At 34.8% G+C, this 24,808-nt stretch overlaps 1 protein-coding gene across 8 annotated transcripts in view; it reads left to right on the top strand.

Moving 5' to 3' along the window:
* ADD3 (adducin 3) overlaps positions 1-24,808 on the top strand; it is a 3,087,715-nt gene that overhangs the window by 2,120,914 nt on the left and 941,993 nt on the right. For 2 of the 8 annotated variants that reach the window (XM_044055709.1, XM_044055710.1), the window contains exon 1: positions 24,798-24,808. This exon is cut by the window's right edge. The exons of the other annotated variants lie outside the window; for them this stretch is intronic. The gene's annotated coding sequence lies outside the window, so the exon portion shown is untranslated. Of the gene's footprint in view, positions 1-24,797 lie in introns of those variants that run through there. 8 annotated transcript variants of the gene reach the window in all.

The raw sequence follows: 24,808 nt of genomic DNA, 5'->3' as shown, positions 1-24,808 counted from the left end.
GCTTCACTATGAAAAAGTAAAAAGTAAAAACAAAAGTGAAGGCTCTGGTAAGTCTGTGATTGTGCCATTTAAAAATGTACCCTGTTTTAAAATCATTATAGTCCCTTCTTTTTCTTTGTAGCTATTAGCTTAGCCTCAAAAGACATTATACAATCAATTGTCTCACTTAATAGACGGGAGTCCTGATTTAATTCAATGTCCAATATAAGATCAGCATATAATTGCTCAATTTCTTTTTTCATTGTGTTTCTTTAAATCCTCAATTACAATGTCTGCAGCAAATGGTTTAATGAATCATGTGATTTTGTACTACATAAATTGGGTAAAGAGGTTTTTAGTTTTATGCCTGATGAAGCTGTTTCAGTGAAACTGTGAAGTTGCATTTTGAATAAACAAAATTGTTATTGTGCTTTTTAGTTCCAGTGGATTTTCTGTTTTGGATTTTTTGGATTTATTTTCACTGGATTTACCAGTGGCTTTGCTTTTGTTTTTACTTCATATGGCAACTGCCCATTTGCTCTCCATTCCACTGGTTTGTCCTTAATTTGGATGTCTATTGCTCTATCCTGCTGTGGTGCTTTCTGAGTTAGATTTTGTACACTGAATCCGTCACTTTGCAGGTACTAACCTCAGTTTCTATTTCTTTAACTTCTCCATTACTAATCCTCTCTTCGACTTTTCCTCTGTCATCTTAGTTTTTGTATTGTAAAGTTTTCCATGTCCAGATTCCTTTGCCTGTATTTCTCTTCAAATATCTTTGGTGCTACTCTTTTTGTATTGATTAATTTTGCTTTCTCCTTTGCGTAAATATTACACCCTATTAAATCTGGTTTTCTTTCCCACGTCCTTTTCTTCAGATGTCTCCTGATCTTTCTGTTTCTTGTTACTTTGGGGACTCGTTTCATCATGCTGTGATGTAACCTGTCAGACCTTCTACACCAAATCCTTTACTTTGCAGGTATTCCATAACGTCAGCTTCTATTTTTTTAACTTCTACTATATTAATCTTATTTTCTACATTTCCTCTTTGTAATATTATTTTCTTTATTGCAACATTTTCCATATCTGGATGCATTTGCCTGTATTTCTCTTTGAATATCTTTGGGGCTACCTTTTTGTATTGATTAATTTGGCTTTTGACTTTACATAAATATTGCACCATATGAAATGTCTCTTTCTTTCCTATGTCCATATTTCTTTTTTATACTTTTGAAAAAATCTGTAGGTTTTGTTGTTTATATTTTTGAACTTCCTCAGATGCTTCTTTTTCCAAAAAGTTTCTTCGTCTGTATAATGTTTTTCCTAAATTTGTTGTATTAATGATCAATTTTCATTTGAAGCTGCTGACAGTTTTTCTTGTGAAAATATTTTTCTTTCCTCTAATTTCTTTTAATCCTTTTGTATATCTTGTGTCTGGAAATTCTGACATTTTGCATAATAGTAACAATACATAGTTTCTTTCTTATCCTCAATAGTCCACTCTGTCGTTTTTATGGCTCTTCTTTGGCCTATCATTTTTTGTGATTTTTGTGGACTGCTGCTTCCTTCTACAACAGGGGGGCTATCGTCTTCCTGGGCCTAGCCTAGCCCCATTGTAGGAATGTTTCCGTAGTTTAAGGACTCTACATTGTAATATTTTTCCAGTCCTGGTACCAGTGCACCCAGCTACCTTTTTTTCATTTTTGATCTATGTCTGTCCGTTATGCATGCTATATGAAATACAGTCTATATATATCAGTGTCGTCTTGGTGAGATTTTGTGAAAAAACAGGGTGCACCTCGTGAAGGTACTCACCAGGACTTGAGAATAAATTCATTTTCAGCAACACTACTTTCCTTTGATTGCTGACTTAACACCTGTCAATTTGGACCCCTATTGAAAAGGTAGAGGGATGTGAAAGTACGATTGCAAGGAAACATTTTTGGTGCAGACATGTCTTTAGAAGGTTACTTTGGCGTATATGTAATGAATCGTTATGATTATTTAATATAAATTGGGTACAACGACTAAACTGGTAATACAAGAGAATATGGTGTCTGTTGCTTCCTTTTTATTACTGTAATCAGCTTACATTCAGCTTACATTAATATCAAGTTAGTTTGTCTTTCAAAACTTTTTAGCTTGATAAAGTATTTTTGAGCAAATACATTTAATGCTGCTTTTATGACACGTTTGATTTGTTTTTCTTTTTATGCTGTTATATGTATAGTTAATTTCTGCTTTGATTTATTTGTATGTTAATAAGCTGGGTTTCTCAAAGGTGGCTTCATTTGTAATTTGACGGTTATTGAAAAATTGTACCATTATAGATGAATTTGCATCTAAATTATTGTGGATTGAGTATGTTTTTGGATGTTCAAGAATCTGTAATTACAGTGATTATTTTAGCATTGTGTTCTTGTTAATAGCTTCGTGACTGGAATGGGACTCCTCTGAAAAGGTAAAATTTGTTACTGGATTTCAGCTAAAAGAGAGCAGTGTTTAGAGGATAACACTTGTCTGATGGTTACTTCATTGATGGTATTCCAGCTGTAGTTCTGTACAAATGGTCAACACTTTGTGTAATAGGCTAGTGTTGCCTTTACTGTTACCTCTCTTGGTGGCTCCTTCATCATTGGCAATCCCAGGCTTTAAGCCTAACCTTCTGCTACTTGACCATTTCTCTTGGGTCAGTGGTTTAGCTAGGACCAAAGAATTCTGAGTATCATTTTGCAGAATAAATAATCAGAAGAAGAAACACAAAAATACATTGTTAAATGGACAGATCAGCCCTGAAATTTTTTTCATTATGGATTCTGTGAGACATATTCCTTAGTTTTTCCATTACCAGGAAGTAACTTTTGTTCTGAGGTATCTGTCCTTTGCTAAGGGATTTGTTGTGCATGCATTATGTAAATTTTACTCAACTAAGTCTTTGATTGCAGATGACTTGTGGTCCTTACAGAATAGCCAAGTTAGGGTACCAGCAAATTCTGCAGTTATGGAGGACCCCTTACTCAATGGTGCTCCTACTCAGCAAATATTACTTTATCTTGACTTTTTTTTTAATTGCCAAAATAACCAGTTTGTGTAACAGATAGATTTGCAGCAGTGAGGCTAAAGGGATTAATCTGTTAACTTCAGTGGGGTGGCCTGATTACTTTAATCCCTGACTTAGTTCTTTTTCATGTTTTGGCTTCCAGTTGAAGCTATTAATCCAACTAAAGTCTGCAGTTTTTGAAAAACAAGTATAACTGCTTCTTAGATCGTGGTTTCCAGCACCTCATATCGTTCACAGACAAGTAATTCCTCAGCAATGGTTGCAGCAACTGTTACAACTACTCCAGGTGTAAATTAAATGTATAAAATTTCATCTGACGATAAATGCTATATGGTTTGTTCTATTTCTAAAATTGCTTCTGCTGTTTTAAGACTTGTCAACTTTAGATTAATACTGTTGACTGCATTTGGCTTGGTAGCTACTTCAGCTTGCTCTTTGATTGTATTGTGTGCTCAGACTATTAACTTTCCTTTCATTACCTTCAATGTCACTTTGTACTGTTGCTTGTAATGCTTTCATTTTGTCTGGTCTTGCCTTCCCTTTGGTTGAGAATATTGCATGTAATATTTTCATTCTGTTTTGCCTGCATGGTCTGGCTCATGGTTGATAAGAGTCTATGGACCAACTAGACCAATGGACTTACCTGGTTAACAAAGATTAAGTAAATTAAAATACATTTTTTATCATGATAGGCTGTCAGATTTTTTAATTTCTTCTAGGGCTTTCTTTTATATTCCTGCTGTGGTCCTCTTAAGATGTCTGCTGAGAACTCTGACTCTATTCATCTGGTTGGGAATACCTCTTTCATTTCATCCTGCTAAGAGTATGATTTTATTAATCTTGCAGAGGGCTCCTTGATGTTAATCCTACAGGACTCCCTGTTGTATTACATATGCAGAAATGTCTCACACCATTTAGTCCTGATGGTGGCTGTCTGATTTTGCTAATGATGCCAAGGCTGATTCAGCCACATGGCACAGAGGGATAAAATCCTTCCTGTACCCTTGATCATAGCACAGGAGCTGGAGAGACCAGATGAGAAAGATGGCAGTTAGTTTCCAATGCTGGCTAGCCGATAGCAGGGGGAGGGAGGCTGTCTAGGTTCACTGCAGTAGCAGCGTTAAGAGCTTAATGAGCTCTGTGCTGCAGGCTGTACATTAGTTGGTTGGGAGGCTATTAATGCACAGAAGCATGGATGCACTTCCCAGAGGCAGTGATTGCACAGTTTAACAGGTTGCTGTTGAATGGCAGATGGTTAGTTCTGCCTTCCCTGACAACATTGTGATGCTGACCAGTGTCCTCAGTCTCCTCAACAACCCCAGATGTTGGTCAGGTTAAGCCCAAGGGAAGCTGAAGTTGGTCCCATAGGCTCAGTGAACAAGGAGAGGAGAGAAGTTGGCTGCATGGAGGGAGAGAAAAAATGTTGCCAAGGCTACTGAACTTATTAATTTTGTGGATAAGTCTGTTAGGGAATTCCCCAAAACTGTAAAGTTGAGCCTGCTTCCTAGGGCATGTATTTGATTTCACTAGTATGAAACAGTGCATGACTGGCTGCTCTTATCAGGTACATCAGCAGAATTATTTTCATTCATCTGCTTACTCATAACTGATGTATTAAACGTCTTACATTGCCTTTGAATAAAATAAATGATTTTGTATTGAATTGCCTTATTTTTATGCAGCATTAAGTATGGATGGCTTATAATAACATATATTATTTTAGTATATAAAGTCATATTTTAAATTCTGAGTAGACATTGATTTTAAGGCACGTCTAATGCTGCATGCTATTTCAGTGTTTACCTAATATCGATGCTATGTTATATATTTTCTCATGCATTTTTTGAAGAAAAGACTAATACTGCGTTCAAGTTTATAGAGTGTCTTTAGCAAATATGAATGCTAAAATGGTATATATTTTCTTGCACAGTTTGACTGTGTTTTATTAACGTTATCAACAAAGCATGTGCTGAGTCATTTGCTTGCTTTTGGGTATGCATGTATATGGAACAGAGTACTGTGTGCCTCCTTGATGAATCCTTGCATGCCTTGTGTATGCATGATCAGGGGTGTAGCCATGTCTTTTAAAAATTGTACATAGATTTCCAGAATGTAGTTTTCCCCTCCGCATGTAGTACAGTGCCACCTCAGGCAATCCATGTTGTCTCTGGGTAGTATACTTTTTCAGTACTGAAAAACTCCTGAAGTGATGAATCTAGCTTACCTGGCATTCCAAAAAAAAAACGCTGTTTAACAAAATGTGGAGATATTCATAGTGTGATAAATATGTCATGTCTACTTTTAAATGTAAACTTTTTTATTAAACACCTTTATTGAATTATCACTTGTGACATAAGCAAATTTGCATTTATATAAAAGTAAGAGTTGTATCAGCCCTTGACAGGGAAGGCAATCTCTTACCTGCAGTCCAAATAAATTCTTGGCGTCTTCCCATTCTGTTCCCATTCCCTCTCTAGTTATTTCCTCCCAATACCTTGGTTCCTTTGCTAGTTTTCTCCAGTAAATTCCAGCCCCCTCTTGCCTAATGTCTATATCCAGAAAATTAGTAGGCACCGGAACAGTCAACAAAGTAAAAGAAAACAAGGTCCGTTCCTGGTCACAGCATGTAAAATGCACTGGCACAATAACGGATTAACGAAATGTCTCTTTATTGACCACGAAATAATACAGGTTACGAAATAATACAGGTTAAGCGCTTTCATCTATTTAACATAGACTTCTTCAGAACGCTCCAATTAAAAAATGCTCAACTTAAATACCAGTGCATTTTACATGCTGTGACTAGGAACGGACCTTGTTTTCTTTTACTAATGTCTATATCCCTAATTGCTGTCATCTCTATTGGCAGAATCCCCTTTCTCCATTCCCATTTTGGCTTAGTTCTTAGGATACTTTCTGCTGCTTTATAGATATAATGTTCTGTATGATTATTGTTATTCTCCTTAAAGGACTGCATCCAAAATCCAAGTCTCTCCTTGTTTCTTGAGCTTTCCCCTGTTTCATCATCATCATTCCTTTCCACTTTGAATTATAGTTTCTGCTTGTGCTATGTATGGGAACCTTAACTGTGTAGCTCTGAAATACCCCTTCAAATCGGGTAATCCCAGTCTGCCCTGTTTTACTGGAAAAATCGGCTTATCCCACTTGACTCTTGTTGTCTTCCCCTCCCAGATATATTCCTACAGCTCTTTATTAATTGATATCCACAACATATCTTATGGTTGATAAAATATATGCCTGACCTGTGTATAAGACTAATGGGACTAAAAACATTTTAACTGCTTGTATTTTACTATCCATATCCATATAACAACGCTTCCATTTTCTCAGTTTTTGTATTATCTTTTGCGTAGTCTCTTTCCTAATATCCTTAGCTACTGACACCAGAATCATTTTTAATCCATGGGTGAGGATGTGAGGTATTGCCAGCTATGCCGGGAGAAGTAGGGCAGTGGATGTGTAACATATGCTAGTATAGTTATCTGGAGTTTTGCAAAGAATTATATGTCATCTGTGTATCAAACTAATCTGTACAGATGCTTGTCTTGAAAAATGTATTTCTAAAGCTTCTTGTGTTAAAAATGTACCAGCAGTGTGTCCTGCTGGACCGAAAAAGAAATACACTTGTATGTCAGACTGTATTATATTTATTGAAATTAATATTGTAACAGAGGATACTGGAAGAGAAGAGGTTCAGCTCCAGCTAACTTTGAAAAATAGTATGAAATTAAAATACTTAATTTAGGCCCTAAAGATTGTATCTTACAGTTCTGATTGCAACCAGAGATGAAATATCTGTGCCAGAGAATGTTTTATTAGCTCCTATGGGAAGAGTGAAAATGTTTTGTTTTATGACTTCCAGAAGCTGCAACAGATCTTAGAAATGTTCTGTGTGTGTAATATTGACAGATGTGTGAGATTCTGTGTCAGTTGCAAGGAAAGGAGGTATTATGGGAACCAGCAGTCAGATAACCAGATGTGTGTGATGCCATTCTGTAATCCATCACAAAAATGATGTTTTAATACTAAATGAGACTGAAGTCTGAAGGTAGTCTGTTTTTTGTAACTTGACAAACAAAGACCACTCACCTACTTCATCTTGCCTTGTTCTCGTAAGTGACCAGGGAATAGTAATTCTTTTGATCAGTCAGGAGAATATAGTGAGATTAGTTAAGTACTGTCTTTCTGCATCTGTGCAAATCTGTTCATCTGTGTTATTTTAACATTTCATGTGATTACAATTCTGGTATTTATTGTAAATAGATATTATTAAATATATTTAAACTTTTCATTTTGGCTGGTCCTTTAGAGAATATTTTAACCTATAAGAGTACTCATATCTATTTGGTGACTCTGTGGCCACTCCTGAAAGCCTTAGTGCATTGGTCAAACAGTGCCATTTGTATTAATATTAATTTCATTCAATATAATTGGGTACCCTTGTAAGAGCCTTAGAGTAGCTGGCTTTGGAGAAGTCTGGTGGCAGTAACTACTTTATAGTCTGGGCAGAAGGAGCCATAGCTAGTAAATCTGTGCCAGTGTTTCCTGTGAGTGTGCGCTCGCTCGCGCATGTGGGAAAATCAGATCTCAGAGTATGTGTGTCAGCTGCTTGGAGCAGTGACATGAAGCGCTAGTTTCACAGAAAGGGTGCTGGAAGACTTGGCTTGAATACCCTGCTAAGGACTTAACTGTATAGCTGTGCCAGTGGGGAGTCTTGTTGATTACCTGGAGGGAGACAGAGGAAAAAAAAACATATCCCAGACTGTGTGTGTTCCCTGTGTGCTCTTAAGGGAAATTGTGCTTGATGCAGAGAGCTGCATCTGGAAAAGCTGTGTGCATCTGTTTTTGTTCCAGTTGAATGTCCCTCTCCAGTGTCTGTGGTGAGGATTTTCACGCTCCTTGATTACTGGCCCAGAGAGGGCATGTCACACCATGCTCCTAAATACTTCATTTTATCATGTCTCCATAAGTATGGATATTTCTGAACCAGTTCATACGCAGGTACATAATTTACCGCTATTGCTTTCATTAATTTTGTATCCTGAAATGATTTGAATCTGTCTCAATTTATTCCACAGCACTGTAGTGCCCCTTTCTGGTTTTGTCAGGTATGAAATAATTCATCCAAGAAAGAGAGACCAGCACTCAATGACAGCAGATAAAAGTTAAATTTATTAAGGTTGTAAAAACAACCTACTAATAATGCACAAACCGGTTTCGGCTATAAAAGCCTTTTTCAATGTGACTTAACAATCAAATTTAATTTCAAAAACCATGATGCATCCTGGTTCTTATTTTATACCCACTACTTAAAGTGGTATGGCCCATTTTCATTTCGTTATCCATAATACTGACACATCTTATTGTGTTATTAAATAGTCATGTTAAATGAACATAATGAACATCTTAAACCTATAGATTCACCACATTTACATACTTATTCAACTTATAGTGTTCTAAAAATATTTTAAAGCTTATATTTGTGGGGATTTTAATTTTAATACATAAATCAACAAAATGAAATAAAGTAAAATGCCCACAGTAGTAAGATCTGATTATAACCACTCAAATAATAATTCTAATACAACTTTTTCCAAAAAAACCCCAGTATTGATGATTATAAATAAGGGGTATATCCACAATAATACTCATATAATTAATTACTTGCTGAAAGCATATTATTGTTGGTCTTATATTTTGTATTGAGGGTTATAATATTCCTCGTGAATGACTTGTAGACCAAAATTTTTAATGTACCTATTACCGATGAATGTATAGTTCTTTGAATACATTATTGTTATTAAATGTAAACCAAATAACTGTATGTCTAGAGTTATAATAATAGGTTGCCTGATAATATTGATTTATTCCTTGGTTTTCCTTTAAGTACATAGCAACTATCCTTCATGTACATGGTATTAATTAAGTCCAGGTTTGAAAAGAGCCCCAAGTGTGGTGATCCACATTTGTTCCATGTTATTTAATTTTGTGTGCCACCCCATCTTGAAATTTCTATGTGATTGTATTCTGTCAATAATAATGAATTTGAATGAAGCTGCTGTATGTTGTTTAGTATGTTTATATAGGTATGAAATAATGTCATCTGCAAATAGAGACAGCTTTTCTTGACTGCCTTACCAATTATATCCTTGAATTTCTGAGTCCCTTTTTTTCCCAATGATTCTAAATATAATGCAAATAACAAAGGTTAGAGAGGACACCCCTGCCTGTTTCCTATGCTCAAGCAGAGATTATCAGAGATGACCCCACCCACTTTGTCACCTCTGATCCCTCATATGTTCCTCCTAATCAACCCTGTAATTTTATCAGGGAATGCAAATGCTTCCATTGTTCTGCTTTTAAAGTCCCAGTTTACTTTGTCAAATGCTTTTTCTGCATCAAGACCCAACAGCAGCAGTGCTATTTTCTTACATTCTACTTCCCTCTGGATCATCAGTATTCATTTAATGCTGTCAAATGTTTGCTTCCCCTCCACAAAACCATTATCTATCAATTTTAGCATCACATTTGCCATTCTAGACAGAAGTACTTTATAATCATGGTTTAGTATTTTTTTTCTCAACATTTTTTTTTATTTTTCAAATACATTTGAATAAAGTTCCATAGTATTTATACATAACATCTTAAATAACTATGTACACTATTTACATTAGCCTGACACTATAACAGATCTTAATGTATACAGGTACTCTATAAGTATGTCCAATCCATTACCAGAGTGTCTGATCAATTATTGTATGGTGTCACTCAACGATAAGACTTTTCCTCAAGTGTTGTTGATAAATGGCTTTGGATACATTCTTAGTTCTTTAATTTTAATTTCCAGTAGTGCTGTGGTCTTCAGTAGGCTGTAGAAGTCTTCCAAAGTTGGTATTGTGTTTCATCTTCTTGTTATACACTTCCTTGAAATTGCAAGTATAATCCATACTAGATACATGTTTGACCTGTTCAAATGAGGACCGTTGTTCGCATTTAATAATAAAAGAGCTTTAGTTAAATAAAATGATTCATTAAATAAAGCTTGTAGAAAGTTAATACCATTCCAAAATGGCTTAATTTTAGTACAGTCAAAGAAAATGTGGTTCCAATCTGCATTGTGTACTTGCTCACATCTCCAACATATTCCTTTTATGGAAGAACTAATTTTATTGATTCTGTCTGGGGTTAAGAATGCTCTGTGCAAGCATTTCCAATGAAAAACTTCTGAGTATTGTGTAAAGGATGTATATTTTATCGATAATAAGATATTTGTTTTAATATCTTCAGTTAACTGTATCGAGAGTCCTTTTGTTATATATTTCCAATATGAGGTTTTGGTGATGTTTTATAGTTTTTCATTATTTTGTAAAATTTTGAAATACTGTCCCATGTCAAAGTCAGTATATATGATTTCATATATGTATTTCGTAAAGTTAGGTATTTCTTTAAATTAAGAATTGTTAATTATTCTGCTTAAATCTTGCAAATATGACAGAATACTCTGTAAAGTTAGCCAGTCCTGTTATGGAATTTTGTATGTTGTTTTTATTACATATACATTGCATAACTAAAATTGTTTGATGCATTGGAGCCAACAAACCCTTTCTGTTCCCGGGAATTAATTTCTCTATATATTTTATGGGGAAAGTTCTTTGCGACTGTAAATGGTGTTAAAAGGTCAAACCAGATTTTTAAATCTATATTTGCATTAATAATTTTCGTAATTTCTTTTGTAAATCAAATTCATTTATTGATATTACAGTTAGTAATTCTTTCCAATTTGCAGAGTAATTTGGACTTATCCAATCTGAGATTATTTAAGATATTGATGCTTTTATATATGTTTCTATATCAGGAAAGTTTAATCCTCCCTGTTTCCATGGTCTGATACGATGTATTAAAGCTATTCTGTTTCTTTTGGGAAACCATAAAAATTTTATTAGGCATGAATTTATTTCTTAAAGTATATTCCTTTCTGGTAACAGTTGTATTGCCAAGGCTATATGTAGGATCTTGGGCAGTAAAACCATTTTTATTAACTGTAGTCTATCTTCAAATGTTAATATTATTTTGTTCCACTTTTCCACAGAGATTTTAATTGTATTAATGGTTATTGTAGTTTTTTGAGACTAATTCATTATTGTCCTTCCATAACTCAATTTCTAGATATTTTTCAAAGTAGATTCTTGTTTCCCTATGATGTGATCCCCTTTAGTCTGCAGTTCTTTTTTTTTATTTAAAAATAAAAAACATTGATTTTGATTTATTGAAATGGAGTCTTGAAGTCAAGTGAAATTTTCCAATTAATATATTTAATTCTTCTAATGTTTCTTTTGCATTAGATAATGTTAGTAATATATCATTGGCAAATAGCATTACTTTAGAATTGTATTGTTCATAAACATCTATTCCTTTGATTTTTATATTGTTACAAATAGAATCTGCCAATATTTCAATAGCCAGAGCAAATAGAATCTGTGACATGGGACGTCTTTGTTTAGTGCCTTTTGTTTTTTATATATATATATATATATATATATATATATATATATATAGATTCAGAGGTAAAAGGTCCTAACTTGACATACGCTAAATTATTTGTATATATATTCTTTAGGAGATGAACAAAGGATGCAGGAAATTCAAATAGCAGTAGGATTTTGTATAAGTAGTCCCAGTTTAGGGAATCAAAGGCTTTCTCTATATCTAAGCCAATTATGAGTGTTTCTTTATTTTCTTTATTAACATAATCTATAAGATAAATTATCCTTTTAATTTTGTCATGTGTGTGTCTATGATATATAAATCCAGTTTGATCATTATTTATTGTTTTGGATAGTGATATTTTCATTCTGTTAGTTAATATTGTCTTAAATATCTTATAGTCATTTTTTAATAATGATATAGGTCTATATGAGGTACAGAGGTTTGGAGATTTGTTTTCCTTTAGGATTGTTGTGATTAAGGAATATCTCAAAGAGGGTGGTATTAAATCTTGTGACTGAATTTCTAATAGAGTTTTATGGAAGTGGGATAGTATCTTTGAAGGAAAAAGTTTATATAGTTACATAATTATGCCATATATATCTGGAGCTTTATTATTTTTACCCTCTTTAATTGTATCTGTAATTTCTTTGTAGATATGGGTGCTTGGAGATCTAGTTTTAATTTTTCTGGTATTTTTTTATATTAGAACATTTTTCATCTAGATTTAATTGATCAATTTTCTTTTTGGAAATGTTCCATATAGTGCTTTCTATAGGCATCAAGAATGTCACCTATATACGAGACATTTTTTCCCCTTACTTTTCATGGAAGATACTTTTAATGTTATTAGCTTTTGATTGTATTTTGATTCTTGTGGATAAATTATGTAGATATTTGGGAGAAGAAGCCAAGGTTTTAATTTTTAGTTTTTCTAAATCTAAACTATTTTTATGTGTTAGAGTTTTGTTGTATTTATTGTTTAGTACTTCTACTTTCTTTTTCATCTCCAAATGATTTTGATTTTTTTCAGCTTTTACTGACAAAAGTTTGGATTGTAGAGCTAATAATTCAAAATCCCATTCTCTTATTTTTTTATACCAAGTTAGGGTTTTAACATAGATGTAAGCTTTTAATGAGTGCCATATCATTATTTTATTTATCTCTGTGGTGTAATTAATATCTAAGAAGAACTGTAATTCAGATAATAACCAGGGTTTGAACTCTTTAATTTAGGTTATATATGCTGGAATTCTGGAGTTAAGATTAATGGTTTATACCCATTTTGAAGTTTTAGTATACATGAATTGGGTCTGAAAAGGGGCAGGGAGTGATTGAGAAATTAATGATTTTAGAGTGTAAGTCATGGGCAGCAAATATTTTATCTATTCTAGTTTGATTACCATATCTGTGATCTTGATGGGAAAACAAAGATTTATCTTTAAATTTGAAAGTATCTACAAGATGAAATGATTCTACCTACTTGTTTAAAGCTTTTGATACAGCAGATGTATGCAATAGTCTTTTATTTGTAGTTTCAGAAATATCAAACATACAGTTAGAATCTCCTCCTAATATTAAGTTACCTTTATAAATGAAATCTAAGGGTTTTTTTAACAGTTCCTGTTCTAATGCCTGTGAACCAGTTTAGATTGGCTAGGGTCCGTATTCTGTTATTATATTTAATTATTACTAATGACATAAGGCCTTCTTTATCTTCATATTTATAAATGATTTCTGGGTTAATCACATTTGTTTTCCATAAAATTGTTACCCCTTTTGTCTTCGTCTTATAAGTGGATTGCACCAATATCATATATTCCTTAGGATTCCATTTGTAATTGCCATTTGTTTTGAAACAAGTTTCTTGAAGGAAGACAATTTGTGCTTTGTTCACTTTTAAATATTTCAGTAGATTTGGTCTCTTGCTAGGATTGTTTAAGCCACTGGTATTTAAAGATAAAGTTAAATCCATCTTAGATTATTTAGACAATATATTCTATGCTTTATTCTGACCATGAAACATTTTCCTCTAGATAACTATAAAGTATATGTTTGAGCTTTTAAAGGAAATTATCAGTTTTATACTTTGAGTGTTTACCAATAAAGTAATGTTTTGGTCAGGCATACTAAAATGTTTTTGTGAAATAAGTTTAAATTAACAACAGTTAACAAAACTAAGATCCACACTAGCCAGGGACTGAAAATCATTCCTAATCTGATGGATAAACCCAAGTCCATCAGATTATCACTCATACCTTGACAATCCAGAACATCCAAGCTCCATAAATTGAATTATCATATGGAGAATATTTGTAATAGGAACAAGCAATATTTATATTATTTTGAACAGATATAGTACTGTTGTAGATTAGACAGAATTCTGATACAATATAAATGTCTGCTTATTGTATAAGCAATTAATATTTACATGAAAGAGAGATGACAAGCAATTCAGTCATAGTAAAGTAAGATGCATCATATATAAAACCTCAGTAAAAGATTATAACACACAGTTATTTAACATATTCACCCTTATTGATGAAGTCTTTCAAAACGTATTACTTAATATAAATAGACGGTAATGATATTTATACCTAATGTTTATAATATAATGTATTTTACTGGATATATCAGAAGTTATATTTCATTGTTGCCAACATATAAGTAATCACTTTGTTTGTTGCTAACTTACTTAAAGCATCAGGTTTGTTTTATGTAAACATTGATGAAAGTTAGTGCATTTTAATTATCAGTGCATCCCTCTTCCCCCCATTTCCTACACATAAGGATTTTCATATCTGTCATTTCTTATTCTAAAATGAGTGAAGTTATAGGTTAAAAACAACAAATTCACGTATTGTAATTAGTGATTACAAATTCCATTTCCATATTTATAAATTGCCATTTTATGGCATATACTGAAAGTTTTTAGATTTAAATGGTAACATTCTATTTTGTATATTCAGCAAAGGTTAAACTGAGTGATTGTCAATTTAATACTATTTGTTCAGAATATGATTGTTACATTCTGTGGCATTTCAAGTTCAGGCTTCTGTTGTTTCTCTTGAACAACTTTTGTCAGTTTGAAGTCATGTATAAAACATTATTTACCTTGGCAACCGCTTAAGTATTATATATGGTAAAAGAAGGGTTATAAAACCACAATTCATGTTAAAGCAATTGTATGACCTGTTATGCACATTTACTTATATGAGAAAATCATCATGCTTCCCCTTGATGTTCAATGTGGTGTATGTCATTTATGACAAGTTAAGACAGTAGTGTTATTATACACAAGCCCATGTTATTAAATCCTGTCTTTAATATCTAAATTCAGCAGAATGCTTCATCTTATATGATGATTATATATTTTGTCTAGATTTACTAAAATCATACATTATATAACTATTGTGTGTTTTTTTTGTTAGCTGTTGCTTGGTTATTTGAGAGACCAAAAGCTGTAATGCTTATTCGTATTATTAGCTCCTTCCAAGTATATTTATACAGCCTATAGACTTTAAATTATGAGACCCTTCTAGTTTCTTATTTGTTATAAGCATATTTCCATCCTTACATACACACATATCAGTACTTCAAGAACGGGCAACGATGCCCATCCAGTTTTGCCAGAATACCATTCACTAGTTCATGTGGTGTGTTTCCAGGCTGTTATTAAAATATCCAAACCAGTATTTGTCCTGTTCCATTTTATCAGCCTGTTCCATGCAGTGGCCACTCTGCCAGTGAATCACTCAACACACCTTTCATTCCCACAGATATTTCCACAAAGGAAATCTGATGACTCTCTAGCACTTCCCGTCAACCCCAAACACCCCTAGAATCAGCCATCCCCATATGCCCAAAGTCCAAGCAGGCTTACCTCACAGACGGTACTGCACAAGACCAGTTGTTGTTAGTCTTTCACAGTAACTTAGACTTCCACTCTTGTGCAAGTCCATAATGTGTTTGGACCAAAATACATTTTAAATGTAAAATTGTGCTTATTATTTATTTATTTATTTTTTTATCAAGAATCAACTTAATGAGCTAAACGAAGTGATGGGAGACCTTCAATATGTGTACATGTGGTTTAAAACAGCCCTTTTATTATATATATATATATATATATATGTGTGTGTGTGTGTGTGTGTGTGTGTGTGTATATATATATATATATATATATATATATATATATATATATGTATATGTATATATATATATATATATATATATATATATATATTTTTTTTAAACAAAAACTTCATTGCCGAGAATCATCTCGGAGGCTTCTCAGAGCCGTTAAGCATTATCATCACTCTGTCTCCATTACCAGAGCAACCTGGGAGCATTTGTTTCTGTTAGTGTGTCTGTGTACTGCATACCAGAGGTTCACGATGCGTCTGAAGCAAAGCTTCACTTCACTGCAGCTTCAAGACTAAATTCCCTCCATTTCAGTGAGGCAGCAGCCAGGAAAAGAACGGAGGGCAAACAGAGCAAAAAAAAAAAAAAAACAAAAAAAACTCCCATTAAGCCGCCACAACAAGAGAACACATTCTTCCAGCCTTCCCACCTCTCACTCAGTGGATGTTTAAACAAACTATTCTCTTCCAAAATATCCCAAATCACAGTTTTATCCACCCCCTTACCCTGGATCGAGGCTTAAACTCCAAGTGTCTCTTCCTAATACACAAGCATCAGTAAACCTCGATCACAAGCCACAACTCACAGCTTCCAGGAGATGAAAACGGCAACATACAACAGCTGCCAGACACAGCTGCATCCAGAGACACCATGCCAGGCTTAATCAAACAGCACTCAAAGCTATGATACCTGCCTTAATTGATAGTAACTATGATTAGACAGAATAATAATGACATTTGTAGTAGCTGCCAGACACAGCTGCATCCACAGACACCATATCAGGATTAATCAAACAGCACTTGTAGCTGTGAGCCATAATTGATATTAATTATATTTAGACAGAATAATGATGACATTTATACTAAGAGCTTGATACTATTATTTAACCAGGATATACATGACATTTCTAAATCATACTTTAACTGAAGACGGCATTAGTCTCCATGACAGCATTTTTTTTCAAAACACTCTACTGTTACTGCTATTATATATGATGTTAATTTGTTACATTTGAGTCTGAACTCTGATGAATGGTACCTTGTTGAATTAGTTAATTACTTAAATTATTATAAGTAAAATCAATGAAAAATGAACAAGATAAGTATTCATTGAGTTCAAGTAGGGGAATAGAAACTTCTACTTTTGTTTTATATGTTGCTTTGTTTGGCTTATATATAATGTAAATAGTAACCCATCGTGACCTATCTTTGTTTGTGAAGTATTATTGGACTCTCTGAACATTCTGAATAAATCATTACTGTTTCTTAGTTGTTTAAGAAACCCTCCTTTTTTTTAAATAGATGACAAGTGATGTAGTTGTAAGAGTTATTTTTTGGGACAGCTGTCTTGGAATCATTTTTTTTGTTTCTTCTTTCTAGCATCAGTCCAAGGATTTGTTTATTTTATTCTTTTAAGCGTAGGGGCCATCCATTCCATTTTTTCTGAGATAGACGCTATGTTTTTGTTTTTGATGAATATAGTAGCTTCTCCTAAGTCATTAAAGGTTCTCATCTCATTGGCAAAAAGTATTTTTATTTTGGCTGGAAAGGTCAGCTGTGCTTTAGCGTTGTGTCCTTTCAACCGTTTTATTATTGGCCTTTGTTTTAGTATTCTGGAAGAATAATCATTGTCAAAACTTATCAGGCTTTGATTGTATTTTAAGGGTGATTTTTTTTCCAAGCAGATTTTAATTAGTTCCTTGTCCAGAAATGAAAGAAATTTTATAACTATGGATCTAGGTGGAGTATTTGTTGAGTTAGAAGTGGGTTTCCTTGGTGCTGTGTGCACCCTTTGAATTCAAATGAAAGTCCCTCTTTCAAGTCTAAAAATTCAGGAATCCAGGTTGTTAAAAATGAAATAATGTCTTCTCCTTCAGAGTTTTCAGGCAGACCGAAGATCCTTATGTTGTTTCTCCTTTCCTGTTTTCTAAGTCATCTGTTTTGTTAAGCAGCCACATGTTGTATTTAAGCAGAAATTCTTTTTGGAATTCGTCCTCTTTGAGTCTCCCTTCAATGTCATTTAGGGAAGTCTCTTATTTGTTATTTTTGTGTTGCTGTAATAGTTCTTTTAAGAGTATATCTGTTTTTGAGAATTTAATTTGAGGTTTTCTAAGTCATTTTTAAAGCCATCCATCTTCAAAGATTGTTCCTGTAAGGTAGATGTCATCAATTGCAGTTCTTTTTTCAAAGCAGCATCTGGATGAGAATTCCTTGAATTGTTCATATTCAGTGACTCAATGTACCTCCAAGTTACTTACTTGACAGGACATTTTTTGTATTTCTCCACCAAAATTGATATTTATGTAGTTTAGTAGTTTATCTATAGATTTCTGATGTTTTAAACTTGAAAATAGTAACGTTTTCTTATATTATTATACCAGTTTATGGAGCTCTCAAAATTTACTCCTTCAGTTGGCCATCTAGGCTCCGCCATGGTTTAGTATTTAAATGGCCCTGAATGAAGCTGGATTCCAGAAAGAACTGTTGGAGTCATTTACCCCTCCTAAGCAAAGGGTTTCCAATTAGCCTACTGTGATTTGTAGTGTGCTGATGTTATAAGTAGTGCACCCGACTCAGTAATGTGCATGTGCTAGTAATGGTTTTGTCATATACTGTACTGTCATAATGATGAGCTTTGTCATGTTATCTTTAGTGCCTCTTTTGTGGAGAAATTTCCTGTTTGAAACAGCCTTCTAAAATCTAATAAGTGACCTCCAAGGGAGGGAAGTGACACTGACTACTTTGGAAGGTCTTTATAATACTGCCATGGCCCTTTCTGCTGCTTCCAAGTTTACCCAATTCTCTAGTAATGAGAAGTTAGAAAGGAAGAAAATTAGGTTGTTGTTCAAAGTAAATCTCATAAAAACCCAAGAAGCACAAAGAACAGTCCTACAATATCTGAAGAAAATGTAGCAAAAAAGAAATACAGCAACCGTCCAAAGGTTGTAGTCCAAACGAAGAAACAGAATGAATGTAGAACAGAGCACGACCACCACAGGAAAATTAACAGGATCCAGTATTTATTAACACCTGAAGAAAATGAGGATGGGAAACCTAAAGAAATGTTCCGTTATCCGTCATCTGTAATGGTGATATATGCTTTTTCATGGTACTGTCATGGAGTGTGGAGGCAAGAACTAGATGGAGCTGTGAAAATGATGTGGCATGTGGATAAGCAGTCCCCAACATATTACTATATTGCCTGGTTTCCAGAAAGATGGCATTCAGGCATCATCTGATTCACTCATGCTACCCCCCCCCCCAAGCAAAATGAAGCTGAGGTTGCTAGATCTTGCCTCCTTAGCTGGTTCTGAAATTAGTGTTTAGATCTGGTTTAAAAGTGGTATAGCTAGGTTCCCTTCTTGTATGCCAGCATGTTAGTGGCGTTTCACTATTTTGTGTTTTGCAGAAAGGCACATAGTGTTGAAGTTTCTTTCATTCTCTCTAATGTGGGAAATGCATGCCTGCAGAAATCAAGCAAAAGTGGAGACACATGATCTAAAACCATTTTTCACTTTATTCCAAGACCACTAGTTTTAAGAGGAAGTTTTGTATGCATAACTATTGCCCAGAATACAAGGAATGAACAAAGCCACCTTCATACCTGCACCCTGTTTTCCCAAGAAACTTGTGACATATCTGTCCTACTCCCAGCTCTTCTTCAGAGAACAGAAGAGATGCTCTTCAGGTGTTGAGCCTTCCTGTCCTTTGACTTGCTCAGAAGTATGTCTCCAGCCTTAGGACTCTGTTAGATCACTTGAAAATCTAATTGCTGTGTCACTATGAGAGCTCATAAAGTTAGACATTTTACACTGTGTTTGTCAAATGATCTGCTACTGATAGACAATGGAATTAATCATATGGACCTTTTTTTTCTCTCTGTCTCATGAATGCCCTTACCCTCCCCACCTGCTGACCATCAGCCCTTCTCCAATTAGTATTTGAGTGCATTTTTCCCTTTGGTAGCACCATCATGGCCACTATCTTGGACTGAAGATGTGTGGAGGAGGCCATACTTAGACATGTATGAAGTCTCCTTTACGCAACCATTCATAGGTCATCAAGTTCAATGCAGCCAGCTGCACCCTAAATGACTCACCAGTCCCGTGTTATTGGTCATCTCAACTGATAGTCTGTGGGCGCACAGAAGAAGGATGATGATATCATTGACTCTCTCTTGCAGCCTTAAAAGCCCATTAAAAATCTCAGCACTCCCACACCATTGCCAGCCCTCTGACAAGTCCAAAGACCCACACTCAAGCTGTCACCCTCACTGCATATACCTCCCTGTATTAAAATAAATATTCATATACAACCAATGTAACTGTTATTTCTAATCAAAACTGTTTGTAAATTATATAACTGATGTTAAGGATGTCTGAATAATGGAACTGTTGCTCATGAATGAAACTGACTGAATGATGAAAAAATGCAAATGATGTCCATGATGTTTGTATAATGGAGCTTTTCTCCTCAGGCCTCTGCCGAAAAAGGGCATTGCTTGGTTAGACTTTCCTGGTAAAAAAATGCCAATAAATATAGTAAAAATTTTTCTTCTCCAGGAGGGTCTAATTCATGCTAACAAGCGGTGCTTGGACAGTGGCCTGTAACTAAATGCCAAAAACTGCAGCATTGTGACCTTTGAAAAAGTTGGGTAGTCCTGTTTCTATAACATAGTTGACATCCCTGCTGAAAGTTGATTTGGTCATTAGGGACTTGGTCATCCTCATTAACAATGAACTATCATTTGATCACCATGCTGTTAGGAAATCCTTTTATATAACCAGGCCAATAATCAGGAGCATGCCTTCTACATCCACGGAAGCTGTTGCCTCAATTTACTTTTTATCAGGCTAATAATTGACTATGTTACATTTTGCTATGTGTATGGTTCTGTTTGAAAAACTGAAGTACTTAAAAATATCAAGGATGTGTCCTCCTTGAGTTACACTGACTACTTTAAAGTGCTTTCACATTTTTTTTTGTTTCCTACCAACTGTTAACTTCATGACCCTTTTATATTTATATCCTGGATGGGCAGTTATTAACACAACCCCTGGATTGGCACCATAGCCCTTATCTAAAGGGGCTTAAACTAAGTCATATTCTGGTAGTAATTCATGTCTTGGTAAATTGATGGGATCGTTGGCTAGGTTACAAATGATCCACAAGATCAACAGCCTAATATGAGCCCTATTGGTTGTAGTGCCCTCACTTTCCATGTGCATGTTCCTACCACACACTGCTGAAGGCTGTTGTCACTAGCATTGTACAGCCAAGTCCATGTCCCCAGTTAAGGCTGTGTTTGCTAGTAGCAGGCTCTGGACCAGAACCACTACTCCTTCCCCTAGGATAGATCAGTTGGTTTCAATCACTCATTCCCACCCACCCCTGCCCAATTTCTCTAGCGCCAAAGCTATTTGGCCTCTGGTTTTCTAGGTCATAGTCAGGGCTTTTTCCCTGTATGCCATGGAGCCAGGCTAAGAAAGTGGAACTTTTATTATATGTATTAACGTTTTAAAAAGTGGATGTGGTTTGTTTTTTTTTTTTTTTTTTGGGGGGGGGGGGTTATCAAAAAGACACTTTAAACCAAAATAAAAAAAAAGTGGATGCTTTTGAACTCAAGATGAGAGGGTTTACTTCTTACTAGCTTTGTACCAAAACAGGACTGCAGTGACCATTACTGTTTTTTTCCTCTAATTTTCATGTATGATTGGACCAGTCTTCTAGCCTGTATGCAGTAGTTGACCTATGTCAGCATAAGCCACAATGTGTTGGCCATTTAGAGCTGTGGGATGAAACTTGCCAAAAAACAAGTGTTAGTAGGAGTTCTGGAGAACATGCTGAGTATATAGCATACCTGCATGCACTGCATTTTGGTAATTATTTACTTTTCATTTGTAATTTGTCCCCTGTATGTTGGACCGTTTCCCTTTTGTGTACCATATTTTGCTTTTAGGTGTTAGCCCTTCATTATTAACTAAAAAGCAAATCAATCTCAAACGTGTAATAAACACAAATCCAGATGAAAACGTCAGTAGAATAAGGCAAACAAAAGTTTCAATTTAGCGTATGTATCTAAACAATTCTAGATTACTACTTTCATTATTAACAAAATGACATACAATGAGGCAGCAATGTCACTTGTCTCATCACACCATTTTCCTCTGAAAATGCGTTTTCCTTTTCTTTTTGGTTAGGGCATAACAGCATTGTAAATCTTCTAGTCATTTGTTTATAAAATGTGCTTATTGTGTCCTGGTGTTATTGGCTGCTTGGTGGAAAGCATGTCTGTTCTGAATTTTATAATTTGTATTTATATGCATATGTATTTTATTTTAGGTTAACTTACTGGATAACGTCAACTGGTCCATGAACCATTTTCAGATGCAACCCAAGACAGTACAATAAGAAAGTTGCAGTACAATCCGTGATGTAGTACATTTAGGTATTATTAGAAAATTAAAAATAGTAAAATAGCATCCAGAACTGCCCAAGTGAAGACATTGTGGTGCAGTAAATGAAAAGTTACATACAGTAGTGATCAAAACATTGAGAGGCAGCACCTTCAGTTGTCACTAGAACAATCAAAGCAGTAAAAGTAAGTAAATGTTGCTGTATAATCAGTGAAATAGTGCATTCCCTAGTCAACAGAACACTGAAGGAAGCAGTACTTTATAGACAGACTGACAATGTAACAATGAAGTTTGCTAACATTTATGCCAGAGTAAAATTCATTTTATATATGCTGTATTTAACCATATTATATTATGATTTATGCAGTGACTGCAAAAGACATCTCCAAAGAAACCTATTCCACCTCCTTCTCATTTATGTACATTTATTTATTTTTTTGGTATCTTGTACATACCACACCCCGCACCTTACAGACAGAAGAGTTAGCAGAAGAGAAATGTAGAACATGAGACAACTCTTACACTGGATAGAAGAAAATTAAATAAACTGGTGGGTTATCAGGTTTTTCGCTTGTTTATTTTGTTTTGATAACTAGGAAAGTGCAACTACACAGTGTCCATTTTCATTGGCATCTGGAGAAAAGCCTTTTAGCATTTTAAACTATGTGTGATGCATATAGTGCTTGGCAGATGCATAGTTTATACATACATTATGTTACAGTTTATCGAATCAAAAGACAAGTATGACTGGAGCATAATAAACAATGCCCTAAGCATTCCAGCCTTGGAGGAGTGGAGACTCCATGAACAGTGAGTGTAGTGCAGGCACCATTTTGGTTTGCAAGTTAAAAGTAACTACTAAAGAAGTTAACAGTTGAAGATAGTGACTGATTCTGAGAAAGGGGAAGATGATTTGGTGCTCATTGCTTAGTGACAGGGTGATGGGGTTTGATTTTTTTGGGGTATATACTAAAGGACACCTTAAACCATGGACAAGCAGATATTGAAATAACCATGTGCATAAAGGTGGTGGAAGATTGCAAGGGAAGAATATTTTATTTAAGCATTACCTTCAGTTTTGGTGAATTCAAACACTATTTAGGGGTGAAGCTTCATGTTGCTCTAATGTCCCTGACTGAGACTTTATCAAGTGAGAGAATAGTATAAGTGGGTTGTTGGTGAATACATGATGAATATTTTTATGGCATTTTGACATTCTAGCCACTCCAAATGTCATATGATTGTGTCTTGTGGTACATAGTTGTAGCTAACTAAATGGGGGAGTGTTGTAATGTACTTAGTACATAGGATGATATGCCTATGAGTACAACTTCTCCAGAAGACAAGTAAGTGGGCCTACCAGGTGGCAAAAATGGTCCTTTTATATTTCTTTGCACAGACTGCTTTTTCTTGATTATGACATTGAGTGTGTAACACTGAATGTGCAGTGATTTGTGTAAAGAAGTGTAGTAGAGTGACAGGTTAGAGAATTAAGATTTCTGAGCTGATACTGTAATGCTTTCTGTACCCAGGGTACAGGGTTTGACTCCTTCACCCTCCACTTGCATGCTGTGTTACTTTGAACAAGTCATTTTACCATTGCTTCTGGGTTGCCCCTTGTGATGGGACACTTGCATGAAGTGGGTTTATTAGATTAACAAATGTATAAACAAATAGATATAGGACCCCTAGGACATTCCCCCTGAGTAATACTTCATACCTTTTCAGTAGGACACACTACAGCAGTAGGCATGCAAACCTCTCAACTTCTTACATTAAGAATGAAGAGAGACACAGCCAAAAATAACCAAGGAGAAACGTCTCCTTTCAGGGGCTCTTTAGTAGGTTTCAGCTAGAAATAATGGTATATGTACAGGATATGCATTTTCTAAAGAGTAGTGTATATGTATTGCAACTGTAATGTTTTGTTTAGCAGTATTAATTTTAAACTTTGCTCTTTTTGTCACAGAATCTCAGTTTTGTGACCAAATTATAGTTTTGAGAGTCAGATGAAACTTCCAAGGCAAAACTTTAGAAGTACAGCAACAGGTTAAATGTATGTGTGTGTGTGTGTGTGTGTGTGTGTGCCTCTGTAGTTGTGTAAGTTTATCATTTTCTTCATAGGATCAGACTTATAGCTAAAGGAAAAAACAATAGCAGTGAGCTATGTGTTAATGAGATACATATGGTCTTGAAGCATTTCTGAACTTGAACCAGAAGACCCATTTCTAAAGAGAATGTTGATCGAGTACCCACCCAGTCAAGAGATCACCATTTCAGACCGTGCCCTCTTCTATTGCACATTCTGATTTACTTAGCAGCAGCTGTAGCCGTGCAGCACGTAACCTAAAGCAGAGAGCTCTCTGTGACATTGTTTCTTGCACAATGTTAGAATCTGCAGCTGGAGTATGCATTGTATGTTTATGCACTCACATTAGGCATGACTTCGATTTGAAAACAGAATCACTGATTGGCATGCTTAACTTTAAGCGAGTAAGTAAACAAGAATAGGTTTATGAGTATCTGGCCTGATTTCTTTTAAACTCCTGAGTCACATGGCTCACTGCTTCAGTTTCAAAACAATCTTGATTGTAGTTTCCTAGAGAAGAGGCACCATCTGGCGGCCTGTGGGGGTTTACTGACAGTCTTTAATACGAAGGAACGGCTTATCCTCCCCCACCCAGTCGCACAATGACTGTTGGATA

The sequence above is a fragment of the Protopterus annectens genome, chromosome 14.part0 (assembly GCF_019279795.1).
Source record: "Protopterus annectens isolate FY-2018-M chromosome 14.part0, PAN1.0, whole genome shotgun sequence".
In the NCBI taxonomy this organism is placed as follows: domain Eukaryota; kingdom Metazoa; phylum Chordata; order Ceratodontiformes; family Protopteridae; genus Protopterus; species Protopterus annectens.
The sequence above is the reverse complement of the archived record's forward strand: the minus strand, read 5'-3'. Positions and strand labels throughout refer to the sequence as shown.